This window comes from Myodes glareolus, chromosome 5, assembly GCF_982192425.1.
Source record: "Myodes glareolus chromosome 5, mMyoGla1.1, whole genome shotgun sequence".
NCBI classification, from domain to species: Eukaryota; Metazoa; Chordata; class Mammalia; order Rodentia; family Cricetidae; genus Myodes; species Myodes glareolus.
Window position 1 is genome coordinate 5,756,374 of NC_142030.1, and position 22,404 is coordinate 5,778,777.

Sequence of the window (22,404 nt, forward strand, 5' to 3'; positions counted from 1 at the left end):
CAAAGTGATGAACTACAGACAAAATGTACCAGCCCAAGGTAGATGTTCTAAAACTGAACTGGAAAGGAAAAGGACATTAGACTGGCCCAGAGTGCATGCTGCCATTGAGTTGGGCAGCAGTGGGTGTTCCATGCTGTGCTCGGAGCAGCTCACACTCTCCCTGGTGAGGTCACAGTCTTCATCACCCCCAGTGCAGTGGGGCTGTGTTTGCTTCATGAATTCAAAGCCTGATTGGAAGACCGGGCGGTGAAGAGTGAAATACATATGCCGGTTAGCTCTTCCTATGCTAGGTGTAAAAGTCAAAAGGCTTCTCTGATAGCAAGCACGGGGGCACAGTGGGCATAGGTTTTCTTTTCTGCAGCCAAGATACATAGCATCTGGTGGGGTTGAAGTTGGTTGGCTATGTTGAATTCATTGAAGAATCTGCTACAATAGTATTTTGAGGGTACCCTACTGGATGTTCCGGGACCTACAAAAAACATATCAAGACTCCACTCCTTGTATGCTAAAACAAGAAGACAGACACATCCATGTGCAGGTACCATGCAGAGCATGATGACTGAGGCAAGAAGCATGAAGCTCTCAGAAGACTGTAAAGGAAGGAGAGGTTCCACGTGCTGGCGCTGAAGACGGGTCTTAGTAGACCTTGAAGTGTGACCTTTAGAACCAGAGGGACTCGTCACGTTATCCCAGAAGTGTTTCTCCCAGTTTCCATGTGACATCTTGGTTTATTTGAGACCCTTGGGGCCAAAAGCTTGACACAGAACTTCTGCCTCCACTGTCTCTCCCACCGGAGAGCGTTATCTCACTGTTGGCCTCACCTAAGGCTGCTGGCCATTTGCTGTGTAGCATATCAGGGTGTCACAGCAAATCACCTCTTCTATTCAAAGAAACCCTGAGTGTGCAGTGCCCTTTTCCTTTATGTTGGATCTGGGAGTGCATCCATCTAGGGGGAATATCCTGTAATGCCGAAGCCGGCAGATCGGCCTGTTGACTGAATAACCTCGCCTTGTCCTCTGAACACCTCCCCCAGCTCTCTAGCATGCAAGTTCATCTCCCAGGCACCTGGAGGAACACCCCTCATGTCCTGCTTCTCAGGTCCTGCTGTGATGAGATGATGCCATCAAAGTGGTGACCAGCTTGATGGTAAGGTAGTCATATGCCCCTTGCCCATCCAACTGTGATGCTGAGCACAGTGGTCTACTTATCTAACTCTGGGGCAGGGCTGGTGAGGTGCACTGCTGTCTGGCCGGATGATAGAAATTAACTCCGGCATCCTCTGTCCCGATACTCTAGAGACAGCTGTCACCTGGAGAGCTGTGTTCCAGGTGCCAGAACCAAAATAGCTTTGATTCTGTAATGTGAGTTTCTGAGCAAGTAATTTTCATTGTTAACACATGGTTTTGCTTCTCAGCTTTGACCCTCTGCCTCCAGGAGCTGGGTATCTTTTACACCGGTCAGTTTGAGGGAGCCCAGGGGAGTTGGAGATGGTTCCCATCCCAGCATCTTTTAGATACTTGATGGGGACATTCCCATCTGAGTCCCTTCGGGAAAGTGTTGACCTTTTAGCTTACCTCTCCTCCTTCATCCCCTCTTTCTCCCTCTCCTCCCTTCCCATTTTGAACGTACCATTTTTGGTAAAGAGAACAGAGGAGACTTCTGAGTTGACCCTTTGATTCATCTTATCCCTGTATGCAGGTGAGTCAGGGGAGGAGGCCTTCAGTTCCTGGTTTTATTTGTATGCGTGTGAGCTTGAGTGAGCATATATGCACTGTGTGTGTGTGTGTGTGTGTGTGTGTGTGTGTGTGTGCGCGCGCACTTGTTCACCATATGCACAAGAGTCCACGTGAGCCAGGAAAGAGTTGGTTCCTCTGGAACTGGAACTACAGACAGTTGTGAGCCATTACATTGGCTCTGGGAACAGAACCCACATCCTCTACAAGAGCAGAAAGCCCTTCTAACCACGGAACTATCTCTCCATCCCTGATGATTAGTTTTAAATATCAGCTTGCACAGTTTAGAATTACCTTAGCAGGGAGCCTCAGTTGAGGAATTGTAGACTGCAGGTTGGTCTGTGAGCACACATGTATGTGGGTCCTTGTCTTGATGTCCTTAGTTGACATGTGAAGACACACCACAAATGTGAATGGCACCTTCTAGTGGAGGCCCAGCTAAGAAGGACACAGAAGGGAGATTAAAACCTTTTGTGAGCTGGCCTACCCTCTTGCCACCGAACTAATTTACCCTGCAGCTGCCCATTCCTTTACAGACATGAGAGCCAGCTTTTCAGGTCTCCAACGTGGACTGATGACCAGGAACTGTCTGGGTCTTTGGTGCCAGGTTACTCCTGTCGGTCAGGCTCTTTGCTAGGATTCTTCCCATCCGGCTGAGGTCAGAAAGCCCATATGACTGATGTCTCTTAAAGTAGAATTCCTAGCTTGTGCAGATCAGTGAATAAAATCGTTTTATAGACACTGGAGCCAACCTCAGAGAACCTAGTGAAGATTGTTTTCTCAATCACTTTGGGGCCAGTGGTCCAGGAGTAAGCAGGGACTCACACACCGACAGGAGCTGCACCAGCATCTCTGACTCCCAAAGCTTCTGGGATCCCTTCACTATACCAAGCCTTGGAATTTCTGAAGTCTTGTTTCTGCTTAGTGTGAACCAACGTTGAATTGAGATTTCTGTGAACTGGTACTTCCTACTGCTTGAGAAGGACAGCAATACAGAATGTCTGTAAAGCATGCCTGAGATGATCAGTTTGGACCTCATCAAATGTTGCTTTCTTTTTCCTTCTTGACTAACCACCTCAAAATGCATCTTTACATTCTCTAGTTTTGCAAATATAAGAAAGCAAAGTTCTGTGTTCTTTTGGTGTATAATTCTTTATTCTTGAGTTTGATCTTTTTGTTGGGCCATTTGGAGGTGTTCGTGAATCTGGGTCTGGTTTAGGACTGGAAGAGATGATTGGGATATGCACAGACAAACTTGAACTTGTGTATGTGTTTGTCTTCCTGTGGCATGTATGTTGAGGATAGAACATGAGCTTTTATGTCACCCTCTATGCAAGAATGATCATTTTAAATGCATCCACACATAAATATCCAACCCAGGCTCACCGATTGAAATGGGAACTGCAGAGATACGAAATAATGGCCACTTGAAAGCATTGCCAAGCTGTGTCAGACTGTTCAGCAGATTCTACTAAAATGTTTTTCCAGACTAAGGAAGGTTTCCCTTGATCAAAGGGATTATATTTGACTGGCTTTATTTTTATTGTTTTGAGACAGGATCTCAAGTAACCTTGCCTTGAATTGACTATGTGGCTGAGGATGACCTTGAACTTCTGATCCTCCTTCTCCACCACTGGAGGCAAATGACATCAGTGCTGGGGAACAAGCCAAGGGTGCTGTGCATGCTAGGCAAGCACTGTCTAACTGAGCTACATTTCTATACTTCCGATCTATCCATCTATCTGTCTATCTATCTATCTATCTATCTATCTATCTATCTATCTATCTATCTATCTATCTACTTACCTACCTACCTACCTATCTGGAGATATTATATAACCCAGGCTGGCTGTGAACTCATGGCAATCCCTTTGTTTCAGCCTCTTGGATCGCAGGCATGGAGAACTGCTGTGCCTGGCTTAACTGAAATATTTTGACTAGGTGTTTTATGCTCGAAATAAAAGTCAAGACTCAAATAATAACACTGAGATTTTGGATTAAAGTTAATTGGTAATTGCTGGGCTCAAAGATTCCCTTTGGCTTTTCATGATTTTTGTTCTTCCAGCTCTCACTCACTCTCTTCCTTTCTCTCTCTCTCTCTCTCTCTCTCTCTCTCTCTCTCGCCTTTCTCCCTCTCTCCATTTACCTCTTCTCTTCTCTCCACTCCTCTCCTCCCCCTCCTCCCCTCTCCTCTCCTCTTCTCTCTTTCCTTCCATCTTTCTCCCTTCCCTTCATCTTTCCCCTCCCTCCCTTCCTCCTCTTTCTTTCATTCATCTTATTAAAGCATCTATTTTTTCTTTTTCCTTTTTTTCCCCTGAGAGACCAGATGAACTTCTTTAGCACAGACAGTAGCATATCTCACTAAAGCAAGAACTTGACTTTCACAGCATCCTCAGCTTTACTATCTCTGCTGTAAATATGAACTGAGGGACCTGCTGCTCTTGTCTGGGAAGAAGCAGAACTCTGTGCTGCATTTGTGATTTGCCGTTTTTGCTCAAGATATTGACAGCTGATTTAAAAAGTTAGATACAAACAAACCCTACCATTTTTACTTTTAAAAAAACAAACATAGTTTCCTTTACCTAGATGGGACTGACACCCTCCACCTGGGGAATCGCTGGATTTTTTCAGGAGACCTGCTTCCTAGTTCTGCAGATACTATCCTGTCATTTCTCACCCTCCTGGCCTTGGGCAGAGTCTGCCTGGGACAGTGGTGTTCACCTTGGAGCATTTTAATTTAAGTGGTTTAAGGCCAGCCTGGAATATATGAGATCATGTCTCAAAACAAAACAAATAAGCAAAAACGAAAGAGGAAAGACTGTTTAGCAGCTGTAAACACTGGGATGGAGATGGAACTGGAATTTTGCCTGTGACTCTGTGAATGTTGCATGATTTGCAGCATGACCCAATAGCAGTTTTTGTTTTCTCTCTTGTTTTCTTGGTTTTGGCCACAGGGAAGGTGCAGGGCTTTGGGGGAGTTCAGAATGCATAGACGTTCTGTGTTCTTTTCCATCACATCACCAATTCGCAGCTTTACACCGCAGCTCTTTCCAGTCGGGTCTGTCTGTGCCACTTTATGCTGCTTGCTTGTCGCTTGACCAGTTGAATAGTTTACAAAATTTGTTTTTAATGGCACATCTCTAAAAGTGGTGGATTCTACTTAATTACAGGCTGTATTTCCTTCCCATTCTCCCTTCCTCCCTCTTTTCTTTTTCCCTTTCTTCCTCCCGTTTCCTCACTGCCCCCTCTTAGGCCCTTATTTTTGTGTCTGTCTGAGCAGACTTACTTATGGTACAGTAAGAGAAAAGAATAGCCCTGAAATCTCCACAACAAAAGGCGGGTGAGTTTAGTTCTTGCTCACAGCATCCAGAGTTGGCCCTCCTACCCACTTAGGATCAGGCGGATGGAGCTCCATCTGAGCTCAGCTTCACCCAGCAGCCAGGAAGTTCATTCTCTGCAGTGACGGGTATCCTCTGGCCGCAGTTCCTTGGGCTTAGCAAGTGGTAGCATCGGGTCTAGTTTTGAAGCGAGGCAGGAAGCTCACCACCACTATTATGGGTTGAATTTGGCACCCCCAAAAGATACTGATGCTTTAACTCCCATGACCTACGAGTATCCTTAGCTGGGAGCAGGGTCTTCATAGAAGATTTAAAATCAAGTGAACATGTCATTATAGGGTGTTCCTAAGCCTACAGGACCAGAGTCCTTAGGATACAGAAACGAACTCATTATAGGGTGTTCCTAAACCTACGACGGGACCGGAGTCCTTAGGATACGGAAACAAACAGGTGTGGGGGAGATGACATGAAGGCCCAGGGAGGGGAGGGCTCTAAGGAGTGTCTGAGGCCACCAGAGCTTGGAGAGGGAGGAGCCAGCCCAGACAACACCTTGTTTTTTACTTCTAGCTCCCACCCCTGCGAGACAAAGCACTGTTGCTGTTTAAAACAATGGTCTAGGTCTGTAGGACGTCACAAGGGCCGGGAAACTCAGCTGTTCCAGATGGAGAGCGAGCACAAGGCCAGTATAAAACTAGACATCACTGATGACCACAGGATCTTCATTTATGTATCATACACATAATTTCTGCTAACCTCGGTTAAACCTTATAGAAAATAATGTATGCTCCTCTCTTAATGTTACTCAGCATACATATTTATTTGTTTACACTGCTATTATGTTTTTCTTATTAAATTGCCGCATTCACATTAGCACAGAGTGTATTTTCTTTTCTTTTTTCCTTTTTTTGGTTTTTTTATTTTTTTTATTTTTCCATTCAAATATTTACACTTCTTTCCCTCCTCCCAATCCCCTCCTGCTTCCCCACACCCCCTCCTCCCTCTCCCTCCCTGCTTGAGAGAGGGCAGGGAACCCTGCCCTGTGGGAAGTCCAAGGCCTTCCCCACTACATCCAGGCCTAGGGAGCTGTGCATCCATAAAGACTAGGGTCCCAAAAAGCCAGAACATGCCATAAAAACAAGTCCCAGTGCCTTTATCAATGGCTTCTCAATCAGCCCCCATTGTCAGCCACAATCAGAGAGTCCGGTTTGATCACATGCCCATTCAGACCCGGTCCAGCTGGATTTGGTGAGCTCCCATTAGAACAGGTACACTGCCTCAGTTAGTGGACCAACCCCTCGCGGTCCTGACTTCCTTGTTCATCTTCTCTCTCCTTCTGCCTTTCAACTGGACCTTGGGGGCTCAGTTCATTGCTCTGATGAGGGTCTCTGTCTCTATCTCCATCAGTCGCCGGATGAAGATTTTATGGTGATATTTGAGATAATCATCAGTGTGATAGTGGGGCAAGGACAGTTCAGGCACCCTCTCCTCTGCTGTCCAAGGACCTAGCTGGGGACATTCTCGTAGAGTGTATTTTCTTAATTAAAAATTTTTATGGTGTGAAAAGCAAGTGCTATGATGCACATAAAGGAAATATCTTTGAAACTCTTTTCCTAGTTTGAATTCTGCTGCGGTGATAAACACTGACCTGAAGAAAGTTGTGTGTGTAGGGGGGAAGGGTTTGTTTGTCTACAAGTACTAGTCCACCACCGAGGCAAATCAAGGGAGGGACAGGAGACAGGAACTGAAGCAGAGACAGGAAGGAGCGATTGGTCTGCTTTCCTATACGGCCCAGGACCGCCTGCGTAGGGACAGCACCACCCACCGTGAACTGAGCTTCCATGGTTGTCTATTACCAACCAAGAAAACGGTACAGAAGCCAGTCTGATGGAGGCGGTTCCTCACCTGAGAGCCCCTCTTCCCAGGTATCTAGATTTGTGTCAGGCTGACAAGAACTAGGACAGTTGTCAGAGTCACTGATAATGTCCAAGGATCGAGGCAAGTGTGAAGTGTTGAGAGGGAAGTGCTTCAGATGTGTGTCAATGTAAACCCCGAATGCTGATTCTTAAGAGGTCAGAGGTCATCGCCAGACTACTGTTAAGCTTATTCCTCCTCTTGATGGGCGTTTCCATAACTGCCGACTGTACAATAATGCCAATTTAGCGTGAAACAGTTTCAACTGCGTCCCTTGGTGCAGGAGTCGACGCAATCGTCCTTGGTTCTTTAGGTAACAGAATGGAAATGTTCACACATTAAATCCTCTCTCATTTACAAGGCGTGGCTCTCAATCTCTTAAGAAGAGAGTTCTTTGGCCTTTAGTCCCTGCTCAGATCTGTGTCCTTGTGACGGGTGTCCTGCTGCATGCAAACCCTTCCTTCTTCCTTAACGTTCAATTATGCATGATGCTCAGCGTAGAGAAACCTCGCTTGCAGAAGGTGGAGGGTCATAAATAAAACTCAAAGGAGCCAGCGAAGGTGTGCGAATGCCACACGCGTATGAAAAATGGATGAGCGTCTTCGAGAGACGATGCCTCTTTTATTCTTCATCTATATTTAAAAGGGAGAGGGGTAAACAGGTTAGCAGAAGACCGTGAGGCTGTTTCTCTGGACTGCGCCCTGGTGAAAGGATTGTTAGCGAGTGCCCTGTCACTTGTTTGGTGGGCTGCGTTTGTTTAATGAGGCCCCAGGCCTGATTTAATAGAATTCCAGGGCTATGTGTGGAGTGAACATCTACTGTGCATCCGTGCTGCTCATGCCTTCCTCACTGCTCTTCCAGGGAGCTCCCCGTGGGGGAAAGGCTGACCTGTGAGGTCAGTTTTGCGATTTGAAGCATCTCGTAACCACGGCCTGTCTTTGTGACCATAGCTGTCCCGGCTCAGCTGTTCACCCCACTGTTCTGTGTAAGGCAGGTAGTGCTCTGCCTTAAGATATGGAAAATACATCCCAGCAATATTTTATTTAAAACCACCTCATGAGTGAAGAGCAGGATGTCTGAACTGGTCTGCTGTCTTATTTCTCTTAGATATTATTCCAGAGCTTTCCAGGATTTTCCATACAGCAGCACACATAGGAAGAAATCGTGTTTGTATATAGGCAGGAAGACTGGAAGGGGTTTGGCATATTTACCCCGGACTTGGAGGGTTCCCGTATGGTCTGCAGCATCTCACTCAGTCAGCACAGCACATGGGGCTTGTGGGAGATAAAACTCAGGAAACCCACTTCCCACTACAGTGAAGTAAGACCTGAGAATGGTATTGAAATTCAGTCATTTTTATTGGCACCAACAGACCAGGCACAGGAAAATGGGGCTAAAGGAAAAACTGTTGATGTGATCTTAAAAAGGATTCTTGTGTAGACTGATTGGGTGGTGGTGGCAGTGTGTATGTGTGGGGGGAGAGTGACACAAGAAATGTCACCAGTTTCATGGATTGACCAACAGGTGGCACCAGGTCCTAAAGTGAACTCTTCTTGAAGCTGTAGCCCAAGCTTCTGATGTTCCAGAGTGCTTATTAAATTAGGCAGATTGGAGAAGGAACTGGAATCCTGCTCACTGAGATGGTCAGGCCAGCTTGGTGTCACACTTGAAAGGAAAAAGAGAAAATAAAAATTAAAAAATAAAAGATGGACACAAAGAAGGGGTACAGACCATAGAATCAGCCCTGCAGAACTCCTGGCTAAGTCAGTGGTCCTCAGCCTAGGGGCCATGACCTCTTTAGGGGTCGAATGACTCATTCACAGGAATTGTGTATCAGTTGTCCTGCATATCAGATATCTATATTACAATTCATAACTGCAGCAAGATTATTTATAATTATGGAATAGCAACAAAATAATGTTATGGTTGGGGGTCACCACAGCACGAGGAACTGTATTAAAGGTTGCAATGTTAGGTTGAGAGAATCACTAGGTGGTCCAATTCCTCTGAGCTTTAGCTCCCTGTGTACAAAGTAACACAAGGTCCGCCTTTCTCAGGTGTTTTTGTGGAGGTTGATTGCCATGTGTATACATTGTTTGGGACTCGACTGTTCAGCAAAGATGGTAGCTGCTTTTATCACCATCTTAAAAGAGAGACAAGGAGGCCAAGATCACGTCTTTCTGAGTCTCTCCATCTGTTTTATCCGAGGATGGTATTTCCAAGTGTTGACTGTGGGTAGAAAGATATTTTCACTATTAAATCATTCTGCAGCAGGTTCTTTCATGAATGGCCAAGGTAGATAGAATTTCATGGTAGAAGGGAAGCAAGATGGTCTGTGATCATGTTACAAGAATCTGATCCCTCTTTTCCTGAAACATCATTTTGCCGTGAGTCCCCAAAGCAGTGGACTGACACATACCTTTTATAAAAATAACTATACATAAATATAAATATAAAATTCCCTTTCCCCAAACTGATAGTGTATTCTTTAAAGTGATTGATTTATTTTTATTTTATGTGTGTGAGTGTTTTGCCTGCATGTGTATCGATTCACTACATGTAAGCACTACCAGAGAAAACCAGGTGTTGGATCCCTAGAAGTGGAGTTAGAGAGTTAGTGAGTGATGTGGGTGCTGGGACTAGAACCCGGGTCCTCTGCAGGAGCAGCTGGTGCTCTTAACCACTGAGCCATCTCTCCAGCCCTGACATTCAGAGTTTAGGAAAGGAGAAAGGACTGACACCATGAAATGATTGAAAGTGGTTCCAGAATATAGTTACAATAGTCATAGCTGACAAAGGATGTGCTTGATTGGATTAAGGAAGTTCTTTCCTGTTTGTTAAATCTAACCTTTTCTGTGTGGGTGAGATTGGCTGTGACTGGCTAGCAGAGTGGTTTCTGGAGAATCACAGGTGGTTTCTCAATGCATAACCTAGTAGAGAAGAAGCAGTGATCTCCACAGGGGTCCAACTCTTCTCAGGGCAGAAGAAAGTAAATGCCTTTTAATTCAGCACCACTTGTCAGCCATCCTCAGCAGGGTCCTGTGAGCCTGGGAACTGAGTGAGCATCTCAACCAGGGAAGGGGAAGTTTACCATGGAGATGCCAAGAATGGGGAACGGTGTGGGATTCCCCCTGTATGCTGTGAATGCCATTGATTAATAAAGAAACTGCCTTGGGCCTGTGCAAGAGAATAAAGGTAGGCAGGGAAAACTAATCTGAATGCCGGGAGAAAGAAGGAGGAGTCAGTGAGAAGCCATCTAGTCCCGCTGGAGACAGATACCGGAACTTTACCTGGTAAGCCACAGCCTCGTGGCGATACACAGATTAATGAAGATGGGTTAATTTAAGATATGAGTTAGCCAGAAATATGCTTAAGCTATTGGCCAAACAGTATTGCAAATGATATGGTTTCTGTGTGATTATTTTGGGGGCTGAGCAGCCGGGAAATGAACAAGCAGCTTCCTTACAACAGGAGAACTTCTCAGAAGGCTTCCAGGAGCCTAGATCTTTGTTCTCGCTCAACAGGGTTTATTCAGTCCTGTGCTCTCATGCCCTCTCAGCATTGGGGAGGGGTTATTCCATTTCTGTATTACAATGGTGGATGTTCTGTCATCGTGGCAAACTCTGCTGTCAAGTTCCTTCTGCCCGTGTTCCATTTCTTCCTTCCTTCTTTTAAAAACGTCTGAGTTTCATTCAACTTGTGCACTGGACCAGAGCTTTCTGTTAGCCTTTGAATGGCTTTTGCTTTTTAAGACCTTTCCCTCTGCTTGTCTCTTTCTCCAACAGCCATCTCTCAGTTGACTCTTGGTGTCAAATGGGAGATTTGACTGTTTTGGCCACCGCCATAGGGTATGACTCCCAGGCCATTTTCTAGGTGTTTGTTGCATTATTTTGGTTGGCTTAGGTCAGGTCCTTCCCTTAGATCTTCATGGTTTGGCGCCTGAAGGCCCACACAGAGAAAACCTGGAGTAGTGGGTTCTGACCAGCTTACAGGCTTCCCAGAAGGGGGTGGCTAATGGTGGCCATGCTTCACAGTGTCCTCAGTGGGCTGCAGGGGTAAAACAATAGATACAATGTCTGAGGATTCCTAGGCAGACTCTGGGAGCTGTGCCCACGGATATGGTTTTCTATTCTGTTCTAATGCATTACCTCAAATTCAATGATAGGAGTCTATTATTGCACAGTTTTGTGGGTCAAAAGTCTCAAATGTTATTTGCTGAGCTGAGATCTAGATACCAAAAGGGATATATTCTTTTTCAGGAGATCTGAAGGCAATTTTGTTTCCCGGACCTTTTGGGATCTTGGAAAATTCAGTTCCTTGCCATTTTAAGACAGAAGGGCCATTTTCTTGATGGTTGTTTGAGGACTGTCCCAGGTTTTCAGAGTCATCCTGTGCTCCTCAACTAATGGCATCTTCTTCCCATCTTCAAAACCAGTAATAACAAGTTAAGCGATCCTCATGTTCCAAGGGCTCCCAGTTCATCTGTCTTCCCATCTCCCTGATGGACTCTTTCGTCTGTCTTTCCAGAATATATAATTTTAATTTTACATGTGTTTCTACATACATGTGCACATGAACCAGTGTATACTGAGGCCAGAAGAGGGTTCTGGATCCCCTGGACCTGGAACACAGGTGGTTGTGGGCTGCCTGGGAATAGAATTGTACTGGGAATAGAACTCGGGTCCTCTGAAGAGTAATCTACATTCCTAACCCCTGAACTACCTCTCCAGCACCCTTGTTCTTGTCTTTAAAGAGCCATAAGGTCAGAATTCCCCTTTTCTCAAACATTGCCCCAAAGTTTCCATGGCCATAAAAGTGAGATCTTCTCAGGCTCTGGGAATTAGACTACACACATGGGTGGGGCCATCAGTCTGCCCTACCACTGCTTGACTTGTGCTAGTCCTAACGATGATAGGTACACTCTCCCCAGAACACCTGTGATTTCCTGCCTGTGTTCAGCATCCTCATATCTACCCAGTCAATGGCTTTTTGCTGATGTGCGTATGGACTTGGTGCTTCTGACATTTTTCTCAGCGAGACTGTGTTTTCCTGAGGAAATTCATGCATCTTTTATGTACAGCTGAATACATACAAGTTGTTCTTGAACTATTTAAATATTCAATGACTCTGGGGGAAGGAAGCCTCTTGGGGCTGCAGTTAGCGAGCCATTTGCACCAGAGTGAAACTTTCCCTAGTGGAGAAAGATGGAGGCTCCCGAAACACAAGGAAGTTACAAGACTGCAAGACCTGGCTCCTGCTGCTCCCGAAGGGATGTAAGCAGTGAAGAGCGTCTCGGGAGGAGGAGATCCTGTGCGGGTTTCAGGGAGCTCCTTGGTTCCTCGGGTGCGGCGTTCAGGAGCCGTCCTTCACCTGAGGTGGCCTTTTTTGTGGTGTGGTTACAGAGTTGCCCATGTTCTTGTGGAAGAACCATAAGGAACCCATCACCCATGTTCCCGAAGGAAACCCCAATACGCACACTGGTGCACCAAGTTAGACTTGGGTGGGATTGTGTCTTTGGTCTGTCACTAGGGCCCCCTTTCCGGGCAAGTAGACCTTTGTTCCTGTCTCTTCAGAAAAAGTCATGTGACAACTTCTGTCCCAGAGCTGGTGAGCGTGTATCTGATGAGCCCCCGTAGCGCGGAGCCTCTGAAGGATTCTTTCCACTTGCTCTCTTGGTTTCCTCCCTTACGCCAGAAGTCATCACAGATTAGAACTGAAATCATCCCAGCAGTGTGTTCCCAGCATAGTAGTTCTGGAAAGACTGAACATGAGGGGCCTTCCTCAGCAAAGATGTCATATTAGAGCCACGCTGCATGCAAGGCTCCTGCACAGATGGCACAGTGAGACCAGAGGAAATGCAGGTTCAGTCTTGATGCCTGGATTCTGTCACCTCTCTTCATTTTCAAACTCCAGAGAGTAAGCCCCAGAAGACAAGACTGAAAAGAGAAAAGCGTGCACGTTTTCAAAGGACCAATGGCAGCGCATACACCTGGTTCTAACACTAATACATTTTGCTAAGGACCAACTGAGATCGACCCTTAAAAAGGAGCTTGGAATTCTCACCATTCTGACTCACCCCTCACCCGCAGATGGAAAGACTGTAGGGTCAGGCCTGTTGGTCTCTGTTTGCCGTGGTGGAGGAGGGAACGGACTTCCCTTCGACATTCAGGCCACGCAGCCTCCAGTTCGGTCGTTAGATCCTCAGTCAGCACACATCTTTCATCCACTGGTTTGAAGCTGTGCACTTTGGAGTTCTCTGAGACAGTAATGAAAATGTGGTTCAGAACTGGTGAGATAGTTAACCACTAAGGGTGTTTGCCGAGGACCTGAGTTCGAGTCCTGGAACCCACATGGGAGAAGAAAGAATGACTCTTGCAAGTTGTCCTCTGACCTCCTTGCTCATGTGTGATGGAATACACATACACAATGAATAAATATTAAAAAGTTTGAAAAGGGGCATATGCTTTAGAAGTTTCCCATAGAGCCTGATATTGTATGTGGTCTTTTTATTGGTCTGCAGGTAATGACGGTCAAAAGAGGAACTTAAAGACACCTCACATTCCACCTTTTAAGAGTTTCCTACTTTCTGCGGTTGACTTTATTCCATACCCAGAGCGTAGGTTTTTTCTTTTTTTTTCTTTTTAACAGAAAGCTTATAAGTAACAAACCCTGCCACAAACACTGACCTGATTCTATTATTCTTCCCATGAGAAGAATGAAGATACATCACAGGTAAGGGTCAGATCACATCACTGCACTGCAAGACTGCAAGTCTCTTCTTCAGGGAGCACAGAAGCACTGTGCAGGGTGTCACGAACGAGTAGACATGGAGTGTCATCCGTCTTCCTGTAAGTTCCAAATGAGATTCTTCTTCTGAGCCTTCTGCCAGCTCCATCTTGTGTGCCTGTGTTCGCTGCTTTTCTCATGGCTGCAAGGCAGTAACCGACAATCTGATACATTAAGCCACTTAAGGCTTGGCTCACAGGTTAAGGAGACACAGTCCATGCTGGTGGAGAAAGTGGCTAAAGGAACATAAGGTGGCTGGTTACATTGTAGCTGCCATCAGGAAACAGCAGTGGAGGTCTGTTCTGAACTGGCTTTCTGCTTTTCACCTCCCCCCCCCCCCCCCCCCCCCGTGAGGATGGTACCATTCACATTTAGAACAGATCTGCCCAACTCAATCACCCCAATCTAGACAATCCCTCATAGAGACAGGGCCAGAGCTTTGTTTCCATAGTGATTCTAACCCCCATCAAAGCAACAGTCAAGACTGACCCTCCCAGTGCCCAGCTGCCTAGGGAACGGTCTCACTTACATCTTAATAGTAGATGAATGCTTCACGGCCCCAGTGATTCCTGAGGCCCCTCTGCACACCATCTCAGTAAAGGCTGTCCTTCCAAGTCCTCTGGCAAAGCGCTTAGGAGCCACCCTGGCTTTACCTTCCTCATTCATGCTCTCTGCATCTGACCCACAGTTTCAGTGGCCACATCTACCAAAGCGTCCTGAGTCTGACCACAAAGACGCTGGAGCAGGTACCATGCTCTGAGCCATCATCTGCTTACCCACTTCCATCCTGCCCTGTTCAGAGTATTCCCAGGAACTAGAGCCCTGATAGAAATCTCTCCAGATCTGGTCACGCACGTGCTTTGCCCCCTGTTCCAGCTCTCCAAAAGTCTTCCTCCTTCCTCTCTGAGAATGATGGCTGATGTCACAGTAGTCCAAGAGCTGGTTTCCCACGACCCCTTGGTGTTCATCCATTTCCTTCTGCTGTCCTATGTCCTTCCACTCCAACCACCCACCTCGAATATGAGGCCCCCAACTCAGAGTCATTACACAGGTTTTTCTTATGCCTGGAACATTTTTCTACAAGATATTATCCTATACCATTGCACCTTTTTTATTCCCTGGCCCCTGTAGGATGTGTGTGCACATTTATATGCATGAATGCAGGTGTGCGCATGCCACGTGTGCATTTAGGAGTTAGAAGACAACGCTGGGCATTGGTCCCTGCCTGGCACCTTGTTTGAGGCAGAATCCCTCTGTTGTTTTTCCAGCTTCAAGCTCTAGGCTAGTTGACCCTGGAGATGCTCCTGTCTCTCCACCACATCAGAGCCCTGGGATTGCAGATGTCTGTGCTGTGTGTTCAGTTTTCGAGTGGGTTCTGGGCATTTGCACTCAGGGCCAGATGCTTGCATGGCAAGTCCTTTATCCGATGAGCTATCTGCCCAGCCATTCCTTCAGTCTTTGACCCTCTGGGTTACATTATCATGGAGTATTTTCTCACTAACCCACCATGGCGGCCTGCTCCGCTCAGCGCTTCAGGTTTTCTCCTTAGCGCTTACCGTCACCCGTAAACTGCGTTATTTTATGTCATCAGGGCTGCTGCAAAAATGAACCATAAATTGGGGAGGCTGAAAACAGCTCTCACGGTTCAGGAAGTCAGAAGATAAAAATGAAGGTGCCCGCAGGGTCAGCTTCTTCTGCAGGCTCTGAGACAGCACCCACTCAGGTTCATCCTGCCTTCCAGTGGCTGCCGCAGCCTGAAGCTCTCTCTGAATTAAGTTTCTGTCACTGCCGTCTCTGCCACCATCATCACATAGGATTTTCCTTGTTTCTCCATCTCTTTCTATCCAGATTCCTTTATTCTGAGGACACTTAGCAGTGTCGGGGTGAAGACTCACCCTCTCACAGCTCGACCTGTCTTAACTTGGTTATTAGCAACTGCAAAGATGCTCTTTCCACATGGTGTGGGGGGCTCAGGTTCCAGAAGGACATAAAAGCCTGGAGAGCAGCTGTCACCCTGCTACAATGTGGTCTTACTGTTTTTTTCCCTCTCTCCAGAATAATTGTTTATGAGAACATTGCTCACCATGGCCTACCTCCTGCACAGAACATTCTGAGACTCAACAGCCAAACTTAAGAAGGGCTCGAGAGATGACTCAGCAGTCAGTGTTCTGCTCTTGTGGAGGCTCTGAGTTCAGCTCCCCTCACCCCACATCAGGTGGCTCGTAACTGCTGGTACTCCAGCTCCTGGGAGTCCAGTGTCTTCTTCTGGCCTCCATAGACATCACACACAGACAAACAGATACACAGACAGAGGCACATGCACACATATACGTAAACATTCGTGTATACACAAATCACACATATGAAAAGAAACCAAATATGTATTAATTTGGTAATCTCTCTGGATGCCGTTTCAGTTAACTGGCAGATGTCTGAATAATATGGTAGCTGGTAATTATTGTGTTATTGTTCATGAGGGTTGCTTTGGTTAGGAATCAAACCAAAGCATTTCTTTTTTTTTTCAATTTTAAAATGTATTTTATTTAAGCCACCATGTCTAATTTATTTTTAACTTTTAGTCAAGCTTAAAATATATGGGGGGTGGATTGGAGGGGTGTCTCAGTGGTTAAGAACACTGAATGCTCTTCCAGAGGACCCTGATTTGATTCCAAACTCTCTGGAACTCCAGCTCCAGGGAACCCAACTCCCTCTTCTGGCCTCTGTGGGTATGGCATGCACATGGTGCACAAACACACATTTGAACCACAGCCTTTCATCATCTGGTGCCCCTCAGAGCCTCTCACAGACTTTTGACTGGCTCCTCAGTCCCTCTGAAACTCAAATAGAAAATTATTTGTGTCGTAAGAGGTTCTGAGCTCTGCCATGGAATATTGCCTTAACTGTGTACAGCTGTGTTACATTTGTTTATACTGCGGACTATTTAACTATGTAAAGGTGTGTTATATTTGTTTATACTGCAGACTATTTAACTGTGTACAGGTGTGTTACATTTGTTTATACTGCAGACTATTAATTTAACTGTATAAAGGTGTGTTACATTTGTTTATACTGCAGACTATTTAACTATGTAAAGGTGTGTTACATTTGTTTATACTGCAGACTATTTACCTGTGTACAGGTGTGTTACATTTGTTTATACTGCAGACTATTTACTTGTGTAAAGGTGTGTTACATTTGTTTATACTGCAGACTATTTAACTATGTAAAGGTGTGTTACGTTTGTTTATACTGCAGACTATTTAACTGTGTAATGGTATGTGACATTTGTTTATACTGCAGACTATTTACCTGTGTAAAGGTGTGTGACATTTGTTTATGCTGCAGACTATTTAACTGTGTACAGGTGTGTTACACTTGTTTATACTGCATTTGTTTAATTATGAAAAGATGTGTTTCTGTTTCACCTTGCCTACCTGATTGATCTAATAAAAGTCTGAATGGCCAATAGCTAGGCAGGAGAGGGATAGGCAGGGCTAGCTGGCAGAGAGAATAGGAGAAATCTAGGCTGAAAAAGAACGAAAGAAGAGAAGAAGAAGAGAATGGGGGAGAGAGGGACATGCCTGGGACAAGAAGCCAGGCAGCCAGCTGTTGGCCGGACATGAGGAGCAGAGAAAGGAAGATGTACAGAAGGAAAGAAAGGGAAAAAGCCTTGAAGCAAAGATACATAAAGAGAAACAGGTTAATTTAAGTTAGAGACAAAAACAGCTAGCCAGAAATGAGCCTAAGCTAAGTTGAGCATTCAAAACTAATAAGTCTCCACATCATGATTTGGAAGCTGGTCGGTGGCCAAAACAAGAAAGTCTGGTATATAGCTCTCATGTCTGAGAATCCACACAGGGTCCTTCTCTGGAGTCCATTCTAATGTCTCTTGATGATAGAGGATATTCCAGAAATGGCCGCACTTCTGTCTTCTCTAACTCTTCCCTGGTTGTGAGCCAATCAAACCAGCCAGTCCAGGATGGTGTTTCCAGACAGAACAAGAAAACCACAAACATGCGTTTGACGTCAGAGCAAGCTCTGCTCATGCTGAATGAGGGTGAGTAAACTCTGCTGATAAAACAGCAGCTGAGTTAACAGATAAACATGCAGCCTAGCATTCCAGGGGCCTCCTCGCCTGAGGAGAGGAAAGAGTGGCTTCAAAGCATGCAGTTTTTTCTCGACTGGTGGAAAATACATTATTTGATTAACAAAGAGTGGCTCCTTTTGAATCCTTTTGAAGGATTAACTGATTAATCAGTGAAGATACTTTTAGAACTCTGTGTTGAACCTAGGAGCTGGCACATGCTAAGTACATACTTTACCACTGAACTACACTCTTAGGAAATGCGGGATTTTATTTTTAATTAATTGCTTCTCATTTGAGATGCTGGGAGGTGCCTTAGGTTGGCCAGGCTTGCCTTGAACTGCTGAGCTCAGTGACCCTCTCACCTCAGCCTTTGGTAGGCATGGCCCTCTGTGCCTAGCTTTAATTATTATCATTATTATTTTTTCAATTTGTCTTTGAGAAAAGATCTGTAGCTTCTAGGGTTATGAGCACGTGGCTTCCCATGATGAAGCAGCCAGTATGTGGTGCTATGAACGGCATAGTCATAGACTTGGGAGGCACAGGTACGGCAACCATGCATGGCTTAGTCATAGACTTAGGCGGTGCAGGCTGGGGTCTTGCAACACGCATCCAGTCTGTTCGTCTTCACAAGTCTACTCAGCTGACAGGATTTTTGCCTCTCACGCCCTCCAAGTTCCAGTTCCTTCCCTCAGCCCTTGTCTATGGCACACAGCTGATGGAAACTGAGACCTGACTCCTCTTTTCAGAGCTTGCCATATGCAGTCAGGGACATGGTGTGTGCTTTCCTGTCTCAGCCCTCCAGGTTGTAGGAGTGGATCTTTGGGAAAGGGAAGGAGACAAGGGGCCCTAGAGTAAGGGAGAAATGTCATAATATGATTTCTTTCTGTGAGTCCTTGCAGAGATCTCCCTCTCTTCATGTGTGCATGTGTGCTTGTGCATGTGCATACATGTAGGTGTACATGTATGTGCATATTTGTGTGTGTGTTGACTGCCAGGTTCCCTGGAAGGGAACAATTCAAATTCTTCTTACCCACTAGGGGCAGGATATAAGTTATTAATAAAAATATATGTGGTGCAATGTTTGATGGCAGGTGCTGCAGTAGTTGATCAAGACAGAGGGGGTGATAGTTATTTTCAGTAAGATGTTTTATGTAAGGGGGCATGCTGGAGAAATAACTCAATGGTTAAGATCACAGACTGCTCTTGCAGAGGATCTGAGTTCAGTTCCCAGTACCGATATCGTGAGGCTTACGCTCTCTTGTAATTCCAGCTGTAGGAGTTTTCATGCCCTCTTCTGACCTCCTTGGGTACCTACCTTCACACCTTTACATACCCATGCAGATGTACATACCCCCTCCACAAACTCACAATTTAAAAATATCAAATCTATCTGACACAGGCATTTTCGTGTGCATGCTTGTGTAGATGGAAGGACTGCAGCGAGCCTCTGTGGAGGAAGAACTTCCTGGCTAAAGTGAGTGGGATGGAAAATGATCAGAAGCCAGAGCATATCTGAATCCTGTTAGCCAATTTCAGATAACTGGTTTATAAAGTCTTTTGACTTGTAGTTTTTGAGGATTCAGGGGATTCAGGCTGCAGTCAAGTAGAGCGATTGCTCTTAGGTCTGTGTTGAGGCAGGGGAGGGATAGCAGATGGGAGCATATACGTAATCAAAGTTTCTGCCCCGCCTGGTCCCACAGCCATTCAATCCCAAAGAAGCACATAGAGGCTTATATTAATTATGAACTATTTGGCCTATTAGCTCATGCTTATTATTAACTAGCTCTTACAACTTAAATTAACCCATAATTCTTGTCTATGTTTAGCCACGTGGCTTGGTACCTTTTCTCAGTGAGGCATTCTCATCTTCCTTTGTGTCTGGCTGGTGACTGACTCTGCCTTTCCTCTTTTGCGAATTCTGCTAGTCTCATTACCCCACCTATACTTCCTGCCTGACTGCTGGCCAATCAGCATTTTTTTAAACTAATATGAGGGACAAATCTTTACAGTGTACAAAAGCATTGTCCCATAGCATTTCCCATTTTTTATTCAAATCAAGAACTCTGAATCTAATCTCCTTTGTTTTGCTTTTTTTCCTGACCATTATCCATAACAACTTGTAACCAACACTCTAGACAAAGACAAACTATTTTTTGGGAACATGGGTGTAGTTTTCTAAGCTACTTCCTGCTGACTGAGGACACTGATAATCTTATGGGGACCCAAAGAAAATTTTGGATTATGGATGGTCTGAGGTAAAGGTAAGAACCTGTATTTGGTTGCTTTGCTTTTCTGATCTTCAGGTTGAATCACACTAACTGTCTCTGGGTTTTTATTAATTGTGCTACACATGTGGCCTATCAAAAATACTTCTCTTATAGCCATAAGAGGGACATCATGAAAGAGACGTGAAGGGTTTAGCATCCTACTATCCCCTCTGAACACACACAATGACTGAAAACCTCCCCTATACATATACTGTAGATCCCAATTCCTAAAAGGCCTGCTGTTTCCCAACAGAGCCACGTTGGAACCAAGCCTTGAACACGCAGGCCTTTGGAAGATATAATGACTTGTCAAGAAGAGAAAGGACAATGGCAAGGCTAGAGAACAATCACCAGAGGAAGTACTGGTCAGAACTGTGCTCCACCCCCGGAAGGGTGGGGATGGTCACAGGAGCATGTGCGCATTATGTCATTTTAAGCATAGGAGTGATGTGTGTTATATCATTTTAAGCATAATAGTGGTGTGACCTGATGAATTTAGTGAGGGTTGGTGCAGTCACAGGTGAAGAAGAGGCCATCCAAAGATGTGGGCAGGGAGCTGGGATCCCTGTGTGGTAAGGAGCCACCTCCCTGCCCATCCTTTTCTTGTGCATCTAGAGATCCCCAGTTGCATGAGGTGATGACATATTCTGTTAAGAACACTGTGATGTTTCCATGAAGTCTTGTGGTTAACACTAGCCAGTGACACACATTAAATTGTAGGGTGGCCTCAGTGAGCACAGGCCACATGCCCATTTTCCATCCGTTTTTCCTGTCTGGGGAACAGCTAAGATGACTGTGGAAATACACTTTAGAAGGATGACAGACCTTTCCAAACTCAGCAGAAATGACAACAGTGACCGCGAAAGAGGATGGGAGCAGCTGGAAAACTCCCATGTTGCAGGTCCAAGGGTGAAGGCTGTCACGTTTACTGGAAACAGCAGACATTTTCTTATTAGTCTTAATCTATATGACTTTTTCTATATGACTGAGTCTCCCATTTTATATTTGTTCAAGAGAAATAAAGGCTTGTCTTTTCATTTTAAAAATTCTGTGCATATGGGCTGGAGTCATAGCTCAGCGGGTAGAAGAGGGTTTGCCTGATGTATTTGAGGTCGAGACTTTGATCCCAGTGCCACACAAACTGGACACGGAAGTGAATACCTGTAATCCCAGAAGTTCAAAACCCGAGTCTGTGTCTCAACAAAACAAAACAAAAACCCTTGAGCAGAAATGTTTAGAAGGCTTATATGCAATCTCCTCCAACTTTCGATAGCTCCCATATCCAGTGGGTGAATTAGATGTGTGCATGCAACACAACACTGCTCAGTCAGGAAAAAGAATAATCCATCTATATATGTGAGCAAAAGCATCAATCTCAAAAAGGCTTTGATAAGTCATGAACCTATGAGTCAGGCTCAAAAGGCCATTTATTGTGCGGCTTCATTTATGTGACATTCTAGAAAAGGCAAATCGATAGCACTGGGCCGAGAGGAGCAAGGTGAGGGTGAGTGAGGGGGAGCTGATTCCAACAGCCCAGGGAGAATACTGATGGTGGGTCTGCGCTGTGAGGCACACATGGTGCTGCCGTGGTGGTGGTGGATAAACTGTGCCTTTGTTAAAACCCACAGGACTGTTCCTTCCCAGGAACAAAATAAAATTTAAAACCTTAAGGAAAAGTTGGCAAAATAGTTTCCATAAGTCTGTCTTCTGGTGGAAAAAAGAGCAAAAACCAAACCCAAACCAACCAACCAACCAACCAAACAAGCAAAAAAACCCACCTGTGTTTCTGAGCTCGTTGCTATGGTTCAGGTAACGAGGAATTTAATTCCCATGCAAGAACCAGAACCAGTCTTGTGTGTGTGTTTCTGTGTGTGTATAGTGAATGCACATGGAGGTTAGGAGACAGCCTTGGGTGCTGGTCTTCAAGTGCCTCCCATCTTTAGACAGGTTCTCTCATCGGCTTGGAGCTTCCCCACACAGGCCAAGCTGGCTGCTTCCAGGGATCTGTCCACCTCTGCCTCCCATCTCACTGTTGCCAAGACCCTGGTTTTGCTTGTTTGTTCTTTAACATGAGTTCTGTGTATCCAAACTCAGGTCCTTATCTTGTGTGACAAGCACTTGAACGGCTGAGCAATTTCTTTAGCCCTGGTTCCCATCCATCTTTTATTTGGTCTTTGACAATTTCATATATGAATATGGTATGTTTTAATCATATCTACTCCCTCCCTCCCTCGTTCCAACTCCCCCAGGGTCCCCGACACATCTCACCTTCATGTCCTGTT